Source organism: Topomyia yanbarensis, chromosome 3 (assembly GCF_030247195.1).
Source record: "Topomyia yanbarensis strain Yona2022 chromosome 3, ASM3024719v1, whole genome shotgun sequence".
In the NCBI taxonomy this organism is placed as follows: domain Eukaryota; kingdom Metazoa; phylum Arthropoda; class Insecta; order Diptera; family Culicidae; genus Topomyia; species Topomyia yanbarensis.
The window spans coordinates 318,724,319-318,749,288 of NC_080672.1; the positions used below are offsets into that span (position 1 = coordinate 318,724,319).

The following is a 24,970-nucleotide window of genomic DNA, read 5'->3' on the forward strand; positions in this document are numbered from 1 at the left end:
TTCTTCGTCGCGTTGCTTCTTCTGTAGAGAAATAGTCCTACCTGCAACACTTCAAAACTCTCTCCGATTAAGCTGCTCGTCGGTATCACCACCACAAGCGCGCTCTCTCCGTTTCCACCACCTCGGTAGACAAATGTGGCTACCTGTGGCTTGCTGCGAAAATCCCACTGTCGATGCGGCACTTTTCGGTGCCACTTGTTTTCCTTATTCGTCGTACCACTTCTGCGGTAGACAAATAGAGCAAATGGGTCTACCTGTGACGCTTCCCTCTCGTCGATTAGAATTGCCCGACGACACCAATACACTATATTTTTTTCTGTGTGTACAGGCACGATCACTGTCGATTTCTGCCACCGCGGTAGGCAAATTCGTCTACCCGCGGTTTGCTGTCAAAACACCACTTGTCGAGGATGCCGTTGACCACGCCTCCGACGTATCAACTGTCGACTCACACTTAACAAACTGGTCTCTCTCTCTCTCTCTCCCACAATAACGCATACAGCGTCTCGCACTCCGTCACTCTCTCGAGAACAAAACCTTCCACCTGGAGGCACAACCGTCTCGGTCCGTTGCAAAAACTGTTATGATGTTGCGTCGTGCTGACCAGGGCCCCTTCTCCAATACTCATTGACGTTTCTTGGATCAGCAATAATGGTTCAAACCAAAGTTGTTACTGTGAAATTTCAGATCGATTAGTTCAACGGTATTTGACATGACACGCATGCTTTTCAAAGGTAACGTGATACTAAGAACTGCAATTTCAATCACCCTAATTCAACCTTCCAAGAACTCTAATTCTGAAAACACACAACAGCACTGGTTGTTATTCATTTGATGAGATTTAATGTGATGTTCGGACAGAAAACGAAAACTGTTTTGGTCACCAAAAATGAATTATAGAGCCACAAATAGTGTTCATGATATATTTCACAAAACGTGATATCGCATATCAGGCACACTTTTATGATCCAGTCCATATTGTCACGTTACTCCGATAATGATTGAAAAATAGCATATCAGGCTAATGCGAAGAGAAATTATGAATACCATGATAAAACTGCTGATATCACGAACATGAGCCACATTACTGCCTGTGTCAAATTCTAACGTGAGCTCTAGAATAAAATATAACGATAATGTGCATATAAATAACGAAAATCGTGGCTAAGATCCTGAAATCAAGAAGATAAATCACACTACCCATGACTAAAATATCAAAAATCGCGACTAAAATTCTAAAATCATGAACAAAAATAACTCTATTTGTTACTAAAATATCACTATAACGTGAATGTAAATTACGACAATCATGGCAAAGATCCTGAAATCCTGTACGTAAGTCACCTAACTCTACCTGAAAAATGCGATACTTGTGAATGAAATATTACGTGAATATAAATAACGAAAGTCGCGCTACACTGCGAGAAAAATGCTATAATAAACTCATTAATCAAATACAGTAGGATTCTTCAGTAATTTTTAGCAACAATATTTTTTATTTCATTTACCAAAACTGAAACCGTGTCAAAAATGTAAGCCTATTTTTAAAGATTTTTTTCAAAATCACAAAAATGTTACAAGAATTTTTAATGATATAAAAATATGTACAGTGAAGTGAAAAGATAGAAAAAACTCAGCAAATTCAAGTTTTTTTCAGGGCCAGACATAGTGTTGTTGATAAATCGATTGCCTTGTACGCAGCTCACTTGGGTTCGGCGCCCAACCCCGCACATAAGCTTTGAGATTTTTCTAAAGAAATTTTTCTACTCCGAAAAATGATGCGAGTGACCATAAGGTTAAAACTTGTATAATCAAATAAAAAAAAATTTTTATCAAATTTAGTCGTAGACCAGTAGTATTCTCACTTCTTCGCGCACGTCAGTGCAATGCTTCTAATTTTACTCCGATTTTGGCAACAAATGGGTTCCGTTTTTGGCAACATTGTTTTTGTACATAGTAATTCTTTTTATGATGTCTTTGGAAAACTGTTAGTATTTTGTTGGCGATATATACGAATAAATGGAATTAGGGTGGTCCTTGTGGTTAGGGTGTTCAGAGGATCAACTGTTTATATGTGCAATGTTTCCTGCGAAATCTACAATGGTTCATTTGTTATGATTTTTTAAAGATTTAAGGTAAGGTGGCTCGGTTTTCTTATATTATCTTTTCATGTGTTAATTTATCGCAAATGCATTGTTCTAGAGATTTTTGGATCTTTTATTAGCACTCGTTTTTGCCGAGGCAATGAAATTCCAATCTGTTATATTTGGACAGCTACAAGTAATTGTCACAACAAAAATGCGTTTCTTCAAACTTAAATATCTTCAAGGATTGAAATTCGATTTTCAATCTATCAATTTGAAAGCTCGACGATTCATTAGTTTTTTTTAAATAATTTATTTATTTTTTAAGAGTTTTGTTCTCTACCTAAAATTTGGTAAAAACTTTTCAATTTGCAGATATATGCGAGCGAAATAAACATCACCATACAGTGGATTGTTTCAGTTTTTTCAGTGGGCCGAGAAAATGGACTCGATTTAAATGATATTTTACACCTTCGTAAAATTAGGGACATTTCACTAATGAAGTGCGCGAAGAAATGAGGACTCTGCATTTGATAAAAAAAAGGTCATTCACATTTTTTTGGACTAGAAAAATCTCTTTAGAGAAATCTAACCCTATGTGCGGGGTTGGGAATCGAACCTAGGTGAGCTGCATACAAGGCAATCGATTTACCAATCACACTATACCTGCTCCAGATTAAAACTTGAATAACAATCATCAATCATTTCATTCCATTTCACATAAAGGGCGAACACGAAATTATTGCGACACATTCAACAGGGCATAACTTTTTTACCATTGCGTCGCTGTTGTGCTATCTTATGACAAGCGCCATTTAGCACATTTCGAGAAAAACGATTTTTAAAGTTTGAGTTTGAATATCTTGAAACTTATAAATGGTATAAACAATCCAAAGAAAACAATTGATGCTTCTATCTATTCTGTAATAATCTCTCAAATATTACGAAGATCGGTTGACTATGTTGCGAGTTTTTACTATGAATGTAATCAAAAGTCGCACTCACGTGTCATAGGCGTGTATTGATGACAAAATTTGTATGACGTGTCATAATCGTGCATGGAAAATTTTCCATAGAAAAAAATCATCACTTTTTAACTTTAATTCATATCTTTGGGTTCATATGGTCTATAAATATTCGGCGAAATGCATCTTAAAGGAAATGAGTTAAGGAATCTAGAAAAAATTGTTATTCTTGATTACAGTGTTGCCAAATATCTTTTATTTCCAGTTCAAAACTAAAACTGTGTTTTTCTCACAACTCGTATAATTTTCTTTCGAAAATGTTTATGCCATTGTGTTCCTCAGACATTTTCACACATAAAACCATCTAAAACTTCAATATAACTTGAGCCAATCCCTAGATATAGTGATTTGAAGCAAAAAACTCACAATTTCTCATCATGTTTCTAGTTATATCTAAGTAACCAAGTAGAATTTCTAAATTCTGAAAACGCCATTTTGTAGAGATTTTTCAAACAAGTAATGTGGCATATCTAACTCAGTTTACCCCAAAATGGCGTTTGTCATAAGATAGCACAACAGCGACGATTGGGTAAAAATTAACTAAATTTTGCACACTTTCTCATTGATGTGTATTGTTTACATGCTGTCAAACTCTAAGTCGTGTTTTTCGATTCAACGAAAATGGAGGTGAACCAACGCGAGTCGAGAGAACAAATTCTTTCCAAACACCTGGAATTTCCTCACCTGTCGCACCGGCAGTTGGGAAAAATGTTGAACATTCACCATTCAACCGTCTCCAGAGTGTTGAAGCGGTTCCAGCCGTGATTTGGCTAAAAAGATCGGCATGTCGCAGAGCTACGTCCAGAATGCAAAGAAGAGAGCTGGACTCCATACTCACAAGGTACAGAACTTCCCAAACCGCGATGAGCGGCAACAATCGACGGCTAAAACTCGGGCACGGAAGCTCTACGAGAAGATGCTGACAAAATATGGCTGCTGTGTGATGGACGACAAATTTAAGAAGAAGAAAATGTCGAAGTTCGCCTCCAAATATCTCATTTGGCAGGCCATCTGCTATTGCGGACTGAGGAGTGAGCCTTTCGTGACGAAGGGCACAGTAAATGGCGAGATCTACAAATCTGAGTGCCTCGAGAAGCGCCTTTTGCCGTTCTTGCAGCAGCACGACGAAGCTCCGCTATTTTAGCCAAATTTGGCATCATGCCACTTTTCTAAAAGTGTCCTGAAGTGGTATGAGGCCAATTCTGTCCAATTTGTTCCAAAGGACATGAATCCGCCAAACTGTCCGGAGCTGCGCCCGGTGGAGCAGTACTGGGCAATGATGAAGCGGGAACTTCGGAAGAACAAGAAGACAGTCAAAGACGAGAAGGACATGTTAAGAAAATGGAAAAAAACTGAGAAACTGGTACCGGATGACACTGTAAAGACTTTGATGGAGGGCATCAAGCGAAAATGCGTTCAATTTTACACTCAAGGCTCCATCGATTAACTTTTCTTTTGATTTTTGAAGTAAATATATGTATAAAACTACCCTAAAATTTTGGTTTGATTTTAAACATTATAAGAAAATTGGCATGACATTTTCGGTGTCGCAATAATTTCGTGCTCGCCCTTTATTCTTATATAATTAAAAATCCTTGTAAAATTTTTGAATTCACAATTAAAAAATAAAAACTTTAAAAATAGGGTTCCATTTTTGGAACGGGTCCAGTTTTGACAACTGTAGTTTCATAAATACGGCGTTTATTATTCATAATTTCAGGAATTTAGTCAAAATTTTCGTAAATAGTCATTTTCGTAATCAAAATCATGATTTTTTTCATGAATTTCTGAACGGATTTTTTGTGTAAATTCGTGCAACATATGGAAAATATTCACATGACCAGTTTCACAAAATTCAGAATATTATTTACGGATCCTTCCCTAGTAACAATAGATATTTTATGGTAGTTTTATAGCCACCGATAAAACTTAGATTGCACTTGTAGCGTGCTATAAAACATCAATTGTTACTTGGGTTGTTTCCTTCCTCGATCCATACTATATTATTCACAATATATCTTATCTCCTTGTGAAAAGGTTCACAAATTTAGAAAATATCCGTATGTTCATTTTCATGCAATGGTACTTTCTTGAAATGTTCACGTCAACGATTTTACTAAATTTGAAAATATTATACAAGTACGTGTAGCTGCCAATTACCGGTTCGATCAGGTAGGGTAATGAACTTATTTTCGCTTCACCCATTTGAAGCCGTTGGCCAGAGAAGCGACTGTTTTTGTTGCGTTCAAACACGAACATTTTATGGTTTTCGGGCTATTTTTACTATTAGATTGGTTCTTAGGAACGAAGCAAATATGTTCATGTCAATTTATACGTATTCCATAGATTGTAGTAATTTATGAAAACAGTGCGGCATCCTCCCTAATAGAGCTAAAACGGGCTCTTCACCCTATCAGAAATTTCAGGAAGGTGGGGGGTTGTTAATTCCTCTCCGCACACACTTAGTTACCACCAAACATTCGGCTGTACCTTTTAGGAGCGAACTATTCATGAATTCAGGAGCCTTCTCACGATTTCAGTAAATGCTTTTATTTACGAAATCGTGATTGATTTTTCACGACTCTATAAACATTTTTTAAATCCTCTAATCCACGAGGAGATATTTTTTTGAATATCTTTTTAGGCGAAATACGACACCGAATAATATATATAAATTGGATTATCGATGAAAATCGCACGATGGAATGCAATACTATCTCATGTCACCTACCTGATCTAACAATACTTCATCAATATGTGCAAAAATGTCACGCCCGGTCGAACACGATTTTCCCGTTGCTCCTGAAAAGCAGAACCACATTGAATAAATTTATGTTTTCCCAATTCTCACTCAATCGAGTTTCCAAACTTTCGTATCGATACGTGCCATTTGTGTAAATTATAGTTACGGGCATCAGCAACGGATCCATCGAGCAGTGATATTCTATCAAATAACAAGCCCCGGTTGTTATGAATTCCACCCAAACCATTTGTCACTCGGTCAGAAAATATTTATTCCGGAAAATTAAACAAATTTTCCAACTGGTTACACCTTTGTGTTGTTTGTTGAATAAATCCAATGTGCTAAATTGATGGGAAAGCGATGTCAGCTATAATTGTCTGGTGAACTCATCAACTAAATACCTCTCCAATAATTCCAAGAGTTGTTAACTTCAGTATGTACATCAAAAAGCAATCAAACTAGAATAGAAACAATGTTCCATTGAAGGACTAATTCCCTAATTGAGGCGGCACAGAACGGCTCTCGAATACACGTGACCTCGACACCATTGTTTATGCTGTGCCACGTGGCCCTAGTTGAAGACAACACGTTTGCCGCCTGAGGGGTGCATCGCACATGTATACGGTAGCTGATTATCCTGTCATTAAATGCGTACCGCGTGCCTCTGGGAGTCTTTTACATTTCACCACGCGAGCTACAAAGAAGAGAGCAAAGTGCATAATCCCATTGTTCCGGTAGGTTCATTGTAATGTGCTACTGTTTTCAGTTACATGTTTCATGTTTTACCCACCGTGAATTGGTTTCACGCCGACCGCACCAAGAATGGCAGTGCGCCTTCTTCAACGCAGTACTTGACTGGGAAAGTCGAGTGATGTTCGCAGGGAGCGGGAATAGATTTCAAAAGCATCCTGGGAGTTTGTTGTTGCGGTAGTTCTCAGTTTTGGTTTAGATTTATCCTTGGTCGATACAATGACGCATTGTTTGGTTATTGTTCCAGCAAGCGCTTCGCGTAAGTTGGTATGAGAACTTTTACATTTAATCCGCGAGCGAACTCGCATCAATAGATTATATTAGAATGGATAAGATTTTATGTGCAATGCGCCGACTTTCAGATTCATACCTGGTATAACTTACTTGAAGTGCAACAGTAAGTGCAGTTCAAATGGTTTCAAGTGCAAAGAATGAAACGGAATGCAAAAAACATGAGAGAGAAGAAACAAGCTTTTATATTTTTAAAACATGTAAGGGAGAGTGAGGCCGCTCAATCCTTGGAGATACTAGATTCCTTGTCCGTATCTCATATTATATATGTATTATACTTTCCGAATGAGTTTTTTTTAATGTCGCTTTCGGAAGGTATACGAATAAAAACACTTGAACTCAAAAGTTTTTTCATGAACAATTTGTGGTATAAATTAATAATTATTGAAAAAGCCATCGTCAATACAAACCATGGCTTTTTACTGTTGTTAAGGTTAGTTGTTCATCCAAAAAAGTAGTGTATATGTCCTCATTCTGCTCATTTTGTTAGAACACTAGATTAGAAAAACTCTAGAAAGCGAACTGCGGAGAGAAAAACAGTATTTTTGGCAACGTATACCCGGCATTGTATGGCAACACGTCCAATGTTGTAAGTATAGGCAATGTTCGATTGGATTCGTTTTTTGACAGCTAAAAGCAATTCCAATCAATCCAAAATAGAGTCTCCGCAGTTCTCTTTCTAGAGTTTTTCTACACTAGATCCACCTTTTATACTCCGTCCCAAACACTCATTTGCAAGAGGGTTATACGCTCATGCAAGTGGACAATTTTTCAGTGGCACCATCAAGGCATACGAGATGATAATCCTACCTAAAATATTTTTAAAATGACCGTTAAAGCTGCCGAGAAATTGTTTTCGAGTGTTATATCTAGTAGCTTGTAATAATATTAAATAAGAATCTGTAATTTAATAAATGGTAGTAACCAACTATCTTCGTCCGCGTCCCTAGTCGACTATTTTTACCTAGGTAATGTGAATAATCTTTTCCAATATTATTTCATTGCAAATGAGCTGTAGTCATAATTTTATTATTTTCAAAAATTGAATATTTTTCGTTGTTAGTTATTTTAAATTTTCGTTGATCAGATGGCATTGTAAGGGACCACGTATCCGCCGGTCGATGCAAATCGAGCTGACATATCTATGAACTGAGCAATCTATTTTTTTGTTTATTTTGTGTTTATTTGACCAACTAGGGAGTTAATCCGTAGGGTTTTTAATGTGTTTGGGAAATACGCATGGTCTTGTCTGAGTGGAATGATGGATGTTGAATCCGGTAAGAGGATTGAAAATTCGCGAAGTGGATCGAAGATTTGTTACCAAATTACAGCAGTCATATCAACACCCGCTTTGAGTCTATAAAATCAAGTTCAATATAATAATTGTGCTTATTGTATACTCAGTAACATAACATTTTGAGTGCCTCATGCATTACATTATTAATGGCCATGTTATTTCATCATGTGCATAATCATATTATAGCTTGATTTGCCGGATATTTGGATTTGGTCTGTTTGGTTCAGGAGTGCCAGGTAATATTCTTTTAAATCTGTGCAGAGCAATTGTAAAAATCTAAGTAAATCTGTGTTAAAGAAAATGTAAAAGTCTGTCCCAAAATCTTATTCGCGAATCAGTTTTTTTTTTGGTTTTTGCACGAGGCGAAAATTTAGCGCGATATAAAAATTGTGAAATCTGTCTGTACATTAAACCCGAAAAATGTGGAAATATGAGTAATTCGTGCAACACATTGAAAATCTGTGAAACACAGATTAATCTGTGCACCTGGCATCCCTGATCAATCGTTCCAGTGGGACGGGCCGCGGAAGCTGAGGATCCAGTAATCTTCAACCGGTCATCTCTTCAAGCCATTATAGCTTGATTATTATCGAGCTAGGCGACAAAAACAACCTCAATGATTCCTTTTTTATGCATATTTTTTATAGATAAGAAATTTTCAATACAATTTTTAGAGTTTAAAACATCTATTTTTTAGGGAAAATGTTCCTGTATGCAGCAAAAAAAATTATTTATTCAACTAATCGTTAAGGCACGTTGAATACGGTCGACTAAGTAGGACGTCAAATCGATCGTGATTTTACTTCCAAAGAAAATTTTAATATTGTGCAAAGTGTGGTAAATAATATTATATTGAGTTAGATTGTGTCCTGTTTGGCTCCGGATCCGAGAGATGAAGCTTGTAGTCACTGTGTGTTCCAAATTTGCCAACGGTTGCGAGTCATGGATCTGTAGAAAAATTGAAGGGAGCAGCAAAATTAGTTTCCACATTGAATGGAGGGAATTCCGTTCAGAAGGTTTGACCGAATCAAGTATCCATCACAGCTTTCAGTGAGAAGGTGGGTAAGATTTAGTTTATCGTTCATGATTTACATCAAGAAGATAATCGGAGACAAAGTAAGTTCAAAAATCCATTCCAAATAAATTAAAAAATGTGCAAGAAAGTGTAGACAGCTCTGCACGCGATTCAATAGGGATCTTTAATTTGAAAAATTGTGCCAGTTTTTCATATGTATTGGTAGCGGGTGTCCTTACGAGTACACTCATATAATTCTTAAACCTTAATTATTCTTTTACGATTTTTAAATTTAAAAAAAACCAAATTAAACTCAACCAGCAAACTGACAGTTGTCCTATTAAATGACGTATCTGCAAATATCTCGTTCGCCTCATTGTTAACCGGGACAGCACCCCACACAGCATGATTTGGTACTTTGTCAATCCGCTAGCAACCTGCCATCCCAAATTTCATCTGCAAACTATGGTAGATCTGATAAGGCAACCTATAGGGTCGTGCAAGTCGCATGGGTTTGGATGTGTTATTGTCCTAAAAGGAAACAAACTAAAAAATGTTTTTTTTCAATAGTTTCGGGCCAAAAAATTGAAAAAGGACTGAGATATTAACTCACGGTACTAATCTGCATCAGAATATGCCTTAACCCGCACACCCCTAAAGATCCCTATTGAAATTTTTAGCATCAGGAACCTAAAAAAAGTAATTGTTTTTCAATTTTGGTTATATCAAGCTGCGTATAGTCATCTATACACTTTACACACATGGACAATTGTTTTATAAACTGAACCGTTTTTTGTTTACGTGTTTAGACGAAAATTTCGGAAGAAACTTGATTTTTTAACCTGGCCGTTTTAATATTTGCGACACATGAAAATATGCTTCAAATATTAATATTGACAATAAAAGCACTATAGAATAACTGTAGTATTTTTTCAGGATGCTTTTCAATACTGGCTGTGTAAGGGTTAGAATAGAATAGAATAGAATAGAATCGTTAAGGCACGATGAATAGTCCTATACTAATGGATTTCTTTTGCGTTTTGGGATTTTCGTTGATCTGTTGGACTTCCATCGTGATCACCGCAAACCTCTTAAATAGAAAAGGTTTCGGTAGAAAAGCCGTAACTCCGCCAATTAGAAATATATTTTTATAAACTAATGCTTGTCGTTTTTACTGATGTACTATCAAAATACTATAACTTTGATGTAATAAAATCATTGCTTGATGCCTTTACATATATTCAAACTTTTTTTCTATTTTTCTCGCAAAAAGGAATGCAACCCCTTAAAGTATTCAACTCTCGAAACTTGCGTATTCCGGATAGATAGTTAATCCCAAGATCCATTCCATTCGTTGATTATCTGTGCAATTTCGTTAGTTCAGCTCAATCACGAAATAGCAACTATAAATTGTACGGTCATGCTCATGAATGTAACGGATTTCCTTTATTTTTAAAAAAATTTATACTAAAGGTTCTTTCTTGTAGACTTTTTCAGGTAAAAACTTTTCAAGTGTCAGTCCGATTTTTACTAAATTAGTCATGGAATTTGCGTTTCGGCTTCGTCGCATCAGAATCCAACACTAACTTAGAGACAGGACTAAGCTAGCGCCGGATTGACGCTAGCTCCTAAGTATCGAGACACAATTTGTGTTCCTGAGCGAACCCCTAGTCAAATCAAAAACATTTAAGAAATTAAAATGTGAAAACCCCGCGTATATCCAGGCCCGTAGCATGCGGTTGGACAGGTTGGTCCCCGCCAAGGACGCTGAAATCTTGATCTGCATTATAAAAACGGCCGGCGTCGGCGGTAAAACATGATGATGAGTTATGTTCTACCATAGACCATGCGGTAGACTTGGGTGCAACGCCCAACTCCTACTCTGCATAAGGCAAAGAATTCTTCACATTTCCTTTCGATCATGCCCATATGAGCCTGCCTAGTTCTAGTTTTCCGTTCTAAGTTTATAACTGATTCGCTCTAGAATACCTATCCGTCTTTCAATTTCATTGCTTTCGTTTCTCTTAGTCTCAAATTTGCCGAAAATAGCCAACAAAATCGATACAGTAGAACCTTGCGGCAATTAAAACATAGTAACATTATAAAATAAGTGGAATAATCCGTAAAATAAGTCAGCATAAGAATATATCCCCTTCCCAAGTACACACTACATTATTGTTCGAAAGTCGAACTGAAAAAGAAAGCGCACCTGGGTTCGAGTCCCAACCCCGCACATAGGGTTAGAAATTTTTCATAAGAGATTTTTCTAACCCGAAGAGGCGAATGATCTTAAGGTTAAAACCTCTATAATCGAAATAAAAAAAGCCAACAAAGGGGCGCATAACTGAGACTCCACCAAATGCACCGGGTGACCACGCTACGGCCTTGTCAGTCACGTTCAGATTTATTCGCAATAAATGGTGTTGTTCTCAAATGGTCGGTGTTAAGTCAGATCGAACTAAGTCACGATTTCGAGAAAAACGAGTTTAAAGTTTGAATCGCAGCATCCTTTACATTATAATTGGAAATTAATTTTTTCCATAATTCTTGTTTACTGTTACATATTTCAAATCTGCTATCCATTGATATTATCATCTCATTTTTTGATGTTTTGCGACTTAGTCCGGTCTGACCTAACACCGACCAAATGTAAAGTGGATAAAATAATGAATAGCAAACGCGAATTTTCTAAGGATGTAAGCTACGGATTTGTGTCAGCGCTATCTTGAACTATTATATTTGACGGCATCTCGAGAGAAAAATGTTAGCCTTTACAAAGAATCTCATCTGCCTACAAATTTTTGGAACAATATCACGGTATTATCAGAGTCACACTCTTCTTGATACAAGATAGTATTTGACGTAATAAAGAGAGCACAGAGTATTTCTGCAAAAGAGTGCTTAGTGTTAAGTTTGATTTTTGTGTTTCGAATTCATCTCGTCAGTAACTAGCACCAAGTGGATGTCTAGTTAGATCTAAACTTGTACTCAAATTACAAAGAGTTCACACGACGCATGTGAACGTCTAAAGCAACTGACTTATCCCGAGTGTTCCCGAGACATCACTTGGAACAACTCAGCTGCATCGTCTAACTAAACGCCCAGTCGGTACGAGTTACTGTCGAGATGAATTCGGAACACAAAAATATCAAACTCAATTTAAGTTAGGTCTTGTGCCCTTAATGTGCAAATTAATTTAATCCAATTATCCCTTTTTGGTGCTTAGAGTGTCTTTTAAGAGAATACTTGAGATTATCCGGGCACTGTTCGTACGCGGAGCATTGTAATTGATCATGTGGAGTCTTCCCACAATCGAAACACTTTTAAGCATTCCTAAGCTGACGAACCTTGTCGAACAAGACGTAAATAGACATAGCTGTCCCACCATAGATCACCCGATACAAGTTTGAAGGGATATATAATTTTGTCTCGTCCTGTGCGTTTGCCATTTAAAATTTTCGCTCACTGAAGAAAGGGCTCCTTTAAACAGCGAATCGGTGAACACACCGACGAGCTCAATTTTGATACCAGGAATGTAGACGCGGTAGTCCTTCGTAAGAATTGTCGCCAGTAACGTCATTTGCTTGTTTTAGACAGGATATCACAATTCTGAGCTTATCAGGACGAACTTTCGAGATTTTTTTTAATTCGTTTATTTGGCACGGCTCATGGCGTTAGCTCCACGGAGCCGTGGGTCTTTTATATATTTACATGATGTAAACAATAAAAATAATAAACAATTAATGCTAAGATCGATCCCGTACGCGCGACTTGCCATTGCGCGCGGAGATCCGTTTTCGTGTCGGGGAAATATTTGCATCCACGTCAACTATATCATGGGGGTCATTTGTATCTCTGTTGTCTTCGCACATGCCCGGGTCATCATCGGGGTTACTGCCTTGATGTTCGCGATCAGGTGTTGTTCCTAACTTCTTTCCCTTTCGGGTCACGAGCGTGAACCCTCCGTCATTGCTAGTAGCTCCCTCATTGCTGGAATTAGCTGTTGAGTTTGTGGTACTTGACGCGGCTTTCGCAGTTGTCATTATTGTTTGAACAGCAGCCACAAATTTGTGACTCAGGGAATGATATTTGAGACTGAGTGTTGGTATTTCTTTCTGTAGATGAGCTTTTCATAGCGATTTCTGGGCAGGGTTGTCCGTAATGTGCCGTTTGTTCACAGACCTGGCACCTGTTAGTTTGTCCTTGATATGTACATAGAGTTCGCTGTATAATGGTATCACCCCCTTCTGTTGTGTATTGCAGGGTAAGGTAGGAGGGAATGAGTTGGACTACTCGCATTCTCACCACAAAAACACCATTTGAAATACCTGGAAAATAGTTCCTCCACGTATCCTCCGTAATGGATTCCACTTCTCCGAAATACGACATGAATTTTTTAATGGCCACTTTGCAAGTACGTGGTGCCAAATCATGTAATTTAACTTCCACGTTTCCGTTATCCATATACACAGGGATCTTGATTTTTGCGGTGTCGCAATCCAGAACGTGCTTCAAGTTGTTTTGCGAAATGAATCTTTTTGCCTGGGCGAATTTGTTGAACGTTATCAGCACCGCGTGTCTGACATGCTCAAGCTGTATGCAGGTGACTTCCCGAAAACCGAAGCTGCATTTTCATCTTCAGCAGATGTTCCACATCACGAATACTCGGTCTTATGCGAAAATACCGGAAGTGAATGGCCACCGTGTTAGCCCGAAGAATCACATTTTGTTGTCGAGACTCAGTCATCTTGATAGAATAATAGTAACGGTTCCCTTTGTTCTTCAGACAAAGCACACAAGAAAAAGCAACTGCTTGTGCTGGCTTGGGTAGCAGCAGAGAGCACACTGGTATTGTGACTGATGCCTTTGGTGGTTGAGAATAGACTGAACTTTCGAGATATTTGTCACCGCTGAATTTTTAATTATCATTATTATAGTGGAAATAACTGTCTTCTGTCTTAAGAGGATTAATAATAACCGCTGGACAATTCTGCGTGAGTTCTTTCAAAATCTTTAACATACTTAGCGGTTTATCTTTGATCCGAAAGAAGATCAGCTTCGTTCGACCGAGTTCGATGTGTATGATTTGAAATTGGAAGTCGAAGTCTGTGATGAGGCACCTTGTTCGTCATTCATTTTATCATCAGCTGGGTCTTATCGGGAGAGTTTATTTATGCATGAGCTTAGAGTCCGGCACAAAGTGAGAACTCAAACAATACAAAGAAAGAGACTGACACTACGGGTGATATAACAAATTGAAAGACAAGTCAGAGGATAGTAAAGCGATCTGTATTCAATCGATGTATGGCTGAAAATAGCAATTTTCTTAGAGACTGGCACTAAGAATGTGAAAAGATCTATATCAATAATAGATTATAAAAAATGTTTGTTTCACTCGCATTTGTAAAAAGATGTCTTGGACATAACCGGAATGTCATGACGGCACTTTAATTAGTAATTTCTCGACAAACATATGATTACGGCCTAAAAGCCAACTGTCAAAATCCACTTAGAAAGGAAATTCCGGACAAACCGTTACTAGCCGAACACAGTTCACAACAGTTTATGAAAGAGAAAACTTTTCTCTTTCGGTTACTATAAACATCTGTGATTGGCGTGTCCGGAATTTCTATTCAAAGTGGATTTTGACAGTTGGCTTTTAGGCCGTAATCATATGTTTGCCGAGATTTAAACCAAGTCACAGCTCCTAAAAATTGTCTCATCAGTATATTGGTCTAGATATACAGTCTCCTGATAGAGGCACTGTTCGTCGCCTTTAAACACCTAGCGTTAACTGATTTCACGATTATACAGTTCAAGATTTGCGGTTAGAATTTACATGAAATGAGCTACAGAGAAATATATAGTCTGGGAAATTTCAGTTTACCAGATCGGTTTCGAAAGTTTTTCCGCCATGTTTCTATTATCACCCTACCCATTTGAAGCCGTTGAACAGTATCGGCCATCTTTGTTCAACGCATTAGGTCAAATGATATGGCAACAATTGGAGCACCCGATTTGAGTTTTTGTTGCGCTCAAATACATGCATTTAAGGTTGGACAGAGAAAGCGTAAAATTCGCAAACGAAAAAAGCAGTTTTTTTTTCCACACCGTATGTCAGATCTTCATAAAAATCAATCAGCAGTACTGTAACAACATTCTACATACGCTGATTAATTTTTATGATGATCTGACATACGGTGTGGAAAAAAACTGCTTTTTTCGTTTGCGAATTTTGCGCATTCTCTGTCCAACCTTAACTGTTTTCAGGGCAGTTGTGTTATTATATTAGCTTTTAACAACGAAGCAAAGCAGTCGATGCTAATACTAATGCACTCCATCGATTGTAGGCCGAGTAATTAAGGATATAGTGAGGCACTTTACCCTACTGTAAAAATTACAGAACGATCCAGATTCATTTGTTCGGGTTATTGGGAATCTTTTCTTAGATCCACATTACGCCTTTTTAGCCTAGCGTCATCGGGCCGTGCATCGGATAACGACTCCATTTAGCTGGCGTCGGTGCAAGTGTATCAACTCTTTGACGTTGATTTTTGTTGCGTTCACACTAGAGGGTTTCCCATACAGTAAAAACTCGACGAAATGCTAGATCATCTCAAGATAGACCATACGTTTGCGGCCAACTCAAAAAACTGTTTTCGAGAAAAACGCCATTAAAATTTTCAGTACACGGAGGGGAGAGGTTGCGGCGGAATTGAAACTTTTATCATTTATATGTTATTATCGCCTTGCATTATTTGATATATCATTTTTAGACCCTAAAACATATTTTGAGCTAATAAAAAAATAATACTTTTTGAAAAAATTCTACAAATTCTATTCCCTTAACACAGATTAAATGTGAATTGTAAGGAATCAAAACAGTTCAAATGTTAACATATAATGTACCTCTGGTATATTATTGGTATATTATCCAACGAAAGCAGTTGCAGCTAAACCAATCAGCAACCTTGATTACACTTCCAAGCGGATTAAATGCGGCTTTCCAGACATACATCACTTCCGGTACGCAAGACCAACTGCAGAAAAATATCTTCCCATATAGCAAACGAGGTACTAATTCACACCCAAATGGTTGATAATAGGATTAAAGAGGGATATCAAAGAGATTGTAGGTGAAATTTGGTGCGATGGATCAAGACGAGGGAAAAGAACAAACGCGAACCAATACCTCGCAGCGATTAGTTAGCGTTCCCATCGGGCTCAAATAGAATATCCGGTTAAAATGATTGCTTCAACCGAGGGGTGATTAGTATAGGAAGGTACTCTTTCACCGCATTTGATTTGCATTTTGATCTACTGGTGAAACTTCAGATCCCGAACGGTTAAGAAGTTGGTTTTAAAAGACTTTCCTCATTTTAAGTTTTGGTGGCTACTAATCTGAAACACGTATATGTAATACCAGTATCGTTAAAGATAAAGATTTTTTTTTTGACACAATAAACTCCATCATACAATGATGTAGGTATAGAAAAAAAATGTCCAAGCAACAATGGATTGAAAATGTCCCACTTCAATATTCGAAAATTCATCTTTATTCTAAAAGAATAACTTTCCAAACACTGATTTCCTCATGAATATGAATAAGATTTCTGTTCTCTGAGAAAGAAAAACTTGTTTTGCTGTTTTCCTGAACCAACTTACGCTGATGCAATAACCACGACCACGCCACGTTTCAGCAGAAGAATTGTTGTACCCCGACCGTGTCTGAACAAAAGATTTGTACAAATTGAATTAAATTGGCCGATTGCCGTTTGTCTGTGCACTGTTGCAGCCAGGGAAGGGCAAAGCAAGCAAAAGATAGTCGGCAGTTTCCCTCTCTGCAGGAACCATTGCCAAGCTCACTCAGTCGTGGGTCGAGTCGGGAACTCATCCGGGTATTATTCTGTTCCGTCGTTGCGTGTAATCCGGGATCTTTACCAAACCAATGAACTGGGGGGCGTTTGCTTGTGTACACCTAATAATTTTCCTTTCAAGTTCCCTCCACAGGGCTGACTTGTGAAGTTGATATAATTTTTGTGTGTTCGGATTTTCTTTGCATAAAACTAGGGCGTTTTTATTTCGTTTTCCGTATGGGGGAAGCAAATGTCGACGCTGGTGGTAGTCTTTCCGGCTACACTAGGTAACGAGTAGACGAGGGTGTAGTGACTTGATTTAAAAAGAAAGGATCGACAAAATACATATATCAAACGGATCAATTAGTTATTCTCAACTCATCTTATATTGATTCTCTGTTATTCTGTAATCGGTTATTTTTACAATAAATCCTCTAAATCCAACTTATTTTCACCTCCTTGAAATATCTGTGCCAATTCGTCTCATTCAAATAGTGAACCGAAACAGGACACAACGGCGCTTAGCAAAACTATGTGCTATGAGTCGACAATTACCGCCTTATATCTCGTTAGTTCGTCACAACTACATTAAACATTGCACTGATAGGGGAAAGTCGGCTAAGACAGACATTGTGGAGAAGATGGACACCTTACGTTTCTCACAAACTGCAAAATTCATTAAAAATGTACTGATACGGTAACATTTCTAAAAGATTTCAAATTCTTCTGAAAGATATTGCAATAATCAAGTATGCGAAATATCAGATATATGCGATCAAAGCAATTTGCTTTTTCGACAACATGGTAATGGTGATGGACATATTCCTCACGCCAATGCAAAGCAGAATGCCGTCAAATTGCATACCCTTGGGCTATACTTTATTATCGCTACATTGTGATGTACCAAAAGAAAACAAAATTTATTGGTTGTGAAGCGTCTCACTCTGCCCTTATCCTATGTCCATCTTTAGGGGTAACTGAAGAGACTTGATTCCCGGGGAGACTTGATCCCATCATCATAACTCAAAGGCGGACCAGAAAACATTAATGGAATATACTAGACAGTAGTTCTATCTAAAAATAAATTTATTTTATTGGAAATTGGAAATGTTTAACCAAATTTCATCGAATTAAAAAAATTCTTGTAGAAGAACTGAAGAAGATTTATTTTCAAATTTTTCAAACTTTTGTAGAATTGATTTTATCAAATCACCCACTACGTACTATACCTTTACATACAGAATTCCAGTAGATGCTATGGGTTCACTTGATCCCTTCAAATTCGTGGAGATTTGATCTGAACAAAACATAGCAAAAATTCACCCCATAACAATTGAGTTCTACAAGATGACGACACAAATGAACTAATGATGAATGAAGTTCATGTTTGACAATTCTCGGTGGTTTTACTTTGTCACGTAACTCCTATGTAAACAAACCACCGAGAATTGTCAAACAAAATTCATCCGGCTCATTTTGTGGGGTTATGTCGGTTGGTGTAAAACCTAATTGAGTTCTACAAGATGACGACACGAATGAACTCATGATTAATGCAGTTCATTTTTAACAAATCTCCGTGGTTTGTTTACTTTGTCAGTTGCGTGAGTCCGAGTGCAACGGGTGCTCATCTGCCACATTCGAACGCACGTAATTCTCGTGTAAACAAACCACCGAGAATTGTCAAATGAAGTTCATCCGGCTCATTTTGAGTCGGGTGTTGTAAATCCTAATTGAATACTTTACGCTGACGTCACAAATGAACTAAGTGTTCATTTTTGACAGTTCGCTTGTACTGTTTACATGGACTTGGATAAATTCTTTACGATTTCCTTCGAGCGAATCTAGTCATCCACAAATTTTTCTAAGTTCATGTAAACAGTACAAGCGAACTGTCAAGAAAAGTGAGGTTAACTGTGCCAGTAAAGAACCTAATTGAGGTATTTGTTACCAGAAAATAGCAAAAATAATTTGACGAAAATGAATGCTTCGTCGTACATAAACTTAACTGAAATTGTTTACTACAGTATAAGTAGCAACCATGCACCCCATATTTGACGTTCCTCAACCATATCAACAGACAACCTTAAAGTAATTAAATGGAGTTTTGGGGAATTCGTAAAAAGTCAGATGAGAAACGTGTAATATTTAGCAACAAAATTAACAATATCTAATCACAATAATCTAGTCAATACCGCAATCCATTTATAACATTGAATAGGGTAGGGCGCCATATTAGGGCGGATACCACACTATTTCATTGATTTTTAATTTTATTCAATCAGCGTCTTTTATATATATATATATATATATATATATATATATATATATATATATATATATATATATATATATATATATATATATATATATATATATATATATATATATATATATATATATATATATATATATATATATATATATATATATATATATATATATATATATATATATATATATATATATATATATATATATATATATATACATATATATATATATATATATATATATATATATATATATATATATATATATATATATATATATGTTTACCTTTCGGAACAAATTGTGTTTTTCACCTATTTCGTTGAAAGTCGCAGCAACGCGCGATGGGTATTAGCTAGTATTATATATGAATCTCTTGAAATACAACTCATCTTGTGGATTCTGATGAATAAAATCAGTTAAATAAATCGTACTCAGAATCATCCGTATATTAAACAGTCGGCTAAAATATACTTTTTTGGAATCGGATGATTTTCCGGTTTTTCATACTGGTGATGTTTTTTCACTCTTACATAGGAGAGTCCCCGCCAATTTTATGTTAGAAGTTCATATCCGGTGCTGTCTTTCAATACCGCAATCCATTTATAACATTGAATAGGGTAGGGCGCCATATTAGGGCGGATACCACACTATTTCATTGATTTTTAATTTTATTCAATCAGCGTCTTTGCTTTGTTCGTAAGAACCAATTTAATAACAAAAATGGCTTGAGAATGGTGAAATTCTTTTGTTTGAGCGCAACGAAAACTGAGAACCCCAATTATCGCATTACCATTTGATCCAATCCAGTTTTTTACGTGTCATAATGGCGGCCTAATTTGTTCAGTTAGTAATATGTTTAATTGCCCTTTTTTGACAATAATCGTTTACGCCAGCTTGACAGCAACGCCCAGTTGAAGATGTCGGGCGTTCATTGAATAAACGTCCAACGCATTGGACTAACGTAGGATGACTTAATCTCACTGGGCGGTTGACGTAAACCATTATTGTCAAAAAAGGGCCATTAAACATATTACGAACTGAACAATTTGGACCGCCATTATGGCACGTAAAAAGCTGGATACTTTGAGCAAGGATGGCAGACGTTGTACTAACCAAAGGCTTCAGATGGGTAGGGGATAATTGAAACAAGACAAAAATAGGCGACTTACCCTGCATGGTCTTGTAAACATGTTTTCAAAGAGGAATCAGTCAAATTAGGGATCAAGTTTCCACTAATCTTAGAATTTTCATTTTTTTTTTATTATTTTCCAAAAAATGACCATATTTTTTGTCCTGTGTAATATTTCCGTGTAATTTTTTAATGATAATCAGTCATCCCTAGAAACTATATAAAACTACAAAAAATGTTGCATGTCCATCTTTCCCATACCACTTTTGAAATGACGATTTTGTGCCTCTTTTTCATAACCATTTTAAGCATTTTCTGTTGGAAATCTTATTAGTATAACCTCTTAGATTGATGCAACATGATCTCAAATTACGGTTTGTGTGCAGTTTGTGGGCAATGCATCCATAGATGAGTCAAATTTGCTATTAAACCTCAACCTTTTATAAGGCCCAGAGTTCAGGGCTATAGAATATATTAACATTTATTTTGTAAAAAACTGAAAAATATTTCTCGTTACTCTATTTCTGAAGGAAATTATAGGGCAAAACCCATACAAAGCTTATGCATTTTTGTAATTGTTGGTTCTACTTTTTTACCTCCACCTCTATGTAATAAAGTGTCTATAACCATTCCTAACGCATATCGGTTTGAAACACCACCTTTGAATAAATTTAGAACACCAGCTTTTGAATAAATTTGAAAAAATGTGCGTCTGAAATCTGTAAACTTACATTTCAACTTATCGTCAGAATTCCGATATGATTTACTACTTATCAAACAATAAGCAGTAAACCACATTCATTTCTCTTCGACTTTCTCATCCAGCTCCATTTGTCTCTGTACAGCGCAACCCAAGGGAAACGCTGATTTTTTGTTTTCTTTCATAAAAAACAAACAGAAATATTTTACAATTCACAAAAGCTGGCTGTTTCCTTCCAGTTTAAAGTTGTTTTGTGGCAAAGTATGTCATTAGTGTTCTTTTTGCCATCAATTTTTTTTTTTTTGATAAATTCCTTCACATAAAACAGGAAATGGATAAAGCCGGGAAAAAGCCGATAAAGCACAAACATACTACGTTGCCACTAGCTAAAAAAGATTGGATAATGTGATTGAATACATCAGAGATGACCTTCAAAAGTTACTAAACTAACGTCTCTGCGACACAAATTAATTGATGCTGAATGGATGAAGCGAAATATTTAACACATTTATTTCACTAAAATCATTCCGAAATAGTGTCAAAAATTGCATTCAAACGAGCATGAGGGTTTTGAGAGAGAGGAAGTCCATGCAAAGCATGGACTTCCGTGATGACAGTTTACATTCATGGTTTTACTGTTTTTGTCTCCGCAAGTCTGTATATAAAGTGTCTGTAGTTTGAAATACATCCCGACCAGAAGAAAATAACTGGCCAACAACCCGAGCATACTATTTTCTGGTATCATACCAAAACCTGGTATTTATCTTGATGACTCCATACAACTCTTGAACTATGTAATTTTGCATAACGGCACGATGTTGAATCAGGCCGAAACGCCATTGCCCCACGGTCTTGTCTAAAAGAAATAGTCGACGCTTTTAAAGGGACTCTGTGGTAAGTTCCCTTCTCTGGTTCATAATCCTGGTTGTTACACAAATCTGGCTTCGTTTGCCGCAACTGCAGATTATTTGTCAGATCAAAACATCCTGGCGAATTGCGAGTTATTGTTTGTATTTTTCAGCGATATTAAATTTATCGCTAGTGGTAAATATTTCCAGATTTCGGCTAATTGGTTACCAGCAACCTGAAAACTGGTTTTCAGCGAAAACCGGTTTTCATCCAGTGAAGAAATTGGCCGTATATCTATTGTTATGAGACCCCTGAATATCATTCACCTCAAATTCATCAACATATAATGAAATAGAAACCACTATATCGTTTCCATATAATTGCCTTGTATTCTTCCAAATAGTTTCATTGATGAAGTGTTTTATATGCGTTCTTTTTCAAATTCAGCAGCATAGCATTTAACCGCAATAGTATCAGAGCATGTTTACATTCTGAAAAACTTGCGGTGATATCTGATTGGCATTATCACAAGGAATTTTTTTCTTTCTTAGACTGTGTCGATGTTGAAATTCATCAGCTGTAACATAATATTCTCGCCATTTTGAGCAGTAACTATCCGACGCATTACTATATTTCAAATATTCAAAAAAAATTAATCAGTATTGATTAGACCAAACATATTCCTCATCTATCTATATATATGTTTACCTGGTGTGTACTTTCTCGCGGTGATGTCTTGCAACTATTCCTGCAAGCTAAAATTACCTGCCTCAGATTTCTTCAACAATTCAAGAAGCGTGGTACAATCAAATGGATTGCAGCTGCTGCGAGGCGTACCAGGCGCCGAAATTGGTTGGTCCAACGCTAACAGCTGCGAGCGAGATAGGTCTTCAGCGAGTACTTCGTTATGGAAAAAACTGTCATCCACTGTACCTGAGGTGGCTAGAGAACATTTATTGGATGTGTTATTCGGAGTACTCAATGTAAATCCTTTTTTTTTTCAGTACAGATAAAACTTACTTTCTGGTGTAGTCTGGGGTAATCGTTTCCGCATCCGGGGGTGCCTCGGTCAAATGTGACAATATAATCCCCCAACAAGACCTCGAATAGCACACTAATTCCTGCAACCGACGATACTAACAGGGGTTGTGATGGACGCGCAATAGTCGCTGCACCGTCTTTTTGTACTGAAGTAGAGATTTCTTATTCAGAAGTATCCGGTAAATATATATTCATCTATTATCGTATCGCTGATTTCTAAAAAACAGAACATGAAAAGATCGTGTACTGGAACAAACCAATAACTCCACTGAAAATAAGCAAATCAGTGCTGTCGGAACAAACATTTTCGAATTCACCGTTCTTGAATTGAAAAAAATTATAGTCAACACTCTAGTATTTTTAATATTTGAATAAATCACAAAAAAAATCCAAGAAATGTTTCAAAAACCGTACACCAACAAAAATGTTCTTAGAAATGCAAGTTTTTTCTATTAAAAAGAAATAAAATAGGTCCATTAAAAACAAAGTTTTAAGTTTTTCATCAATGGACGAAATATTCATTTTTAGTACTTACATTACGGTTTCTTCATGACTGTATCAAGCCAAATAGCTTCGACGGCGTTGGAACAATATTTGCAAAGTTCAACTGCTCTACACTTTTAATGAACTGGTCCTCGGTTACCGTAACCAATTTTAGAATGCCTATTCTTCCTTCTGAAATAGAATAAATAAAAAAGAAAGCAAGATGTTATACCTATGTCGCCATATTGTTTAGTTTTTGCATAGCTACAAATCACGTAACTGTCGTGTGACGCTAATGTCAACATAGCAAACACACTAAACCTGTTTATGGTAAATGATAGTCAATTTAATCAAAATCTTGAGTAAACGTTACGTGCAGGTCAATGCTACAAACGGCACGAAACTTTTTCAATTTTTTAAAAAAACTGATCAGTTACGTTTTATTTCACATAAATCGAACATGTACACGCCACCGAAAAACTACCTAAAATTCAGTACTTTTGACTCAATCTCGTGGTATCGTGCAGGAAGGTAAAATTAGGTAAACCGTGTTGAAGGTAGTTTCCATTTAACTGCGGCAGAAATAATAACTCAACCTTGAGTTTAATTTACTTAAATTTAAGTTGAATTTACCCAATTTTGAGTATACCCCAAACAACTTAAAACTACCTTACTGCACGGAAGACCTCGACTGAGTCGAATCACTCGCATCGGAGTGAAGAGGTTTATTGTGAAAGAGAAGAGCGGTGGTTCGCATGAAAAGTGCAAAGAGCGTTTGTTATTCTTCGCTTTATTTGCTCTGAGGTGCATAACATCCCTGATTACGGCTTAAAAGCCAACTGTCAAAAGTCTCTTTGAAAGGAAATTCCGGACAAACCGTTACTGGCTAAACACAGTTCATAGCAGTTAACGAAAGAGGAAACTTTTCTCTTTTGATTACTGCCAACATCTGTGATTGGCGAGTAACGGTTTGTTCGAAATTTCCTTTCAAAGAGAATTTTGACAGTTGGCTTTTAAGCCGTAATCATATGTTTGTCGAGGATTCATCAAATATCTTTATTACAGACACAGATATGGTACTGATGATTCACTTCGCCAAAGATTTAGTGCAGCCTTACTGCCTTACCACATAGACTATTTTGATTTTTTGAGTTTATAAAATGGAAAGATACTTGTTGAACAGTTTTTATTTCTGAATGTCAAATATTTAAACAAACATATTAAGAAAAATCAAATTTCTACACTGAGGAAACTAAACATACGATATTCATAATATCTTTCGTATGAACGATTATTATGCGACCTAAAATTTATTTCATACGTCACGTGATGATTGATGCTTACGGAATGTATACGCCTTAGATATGAATTTCATACGATGCGATAATGAAACTTATATGAAAGTCTTGTGTGAAAAAAATCATACGCTTGCTGTA

At 36.7% G+C, this 24,970-nt stretch overlaps 1 long non-coding RNA gene across 1 annotated transcript; it reads right to left on the reverse strand.

The window, feature by feature from the left end:
• Nucleotides 1–22,520: 22,520 nt before the first annotated feature.
• Nucleotides 22,521–23,698, reverse strand: LOC131689771 (uncharacterized). The gene is made up of 4 exons (XR_009305471.1): nt 23,587–23,698; nt 23,031–23,267; nt 22,719–22,952; nt 22,521–22,637 (listed from the first exon to the last, which is right to left on the reverse strand). It is a non-coding gene; the product is annotated as an uncharacterized LOC131689771 (long non-coding RNA).
• Between the last annotated feature and the right edge of the window lie 1,272 nt (nt 23,699–24,970).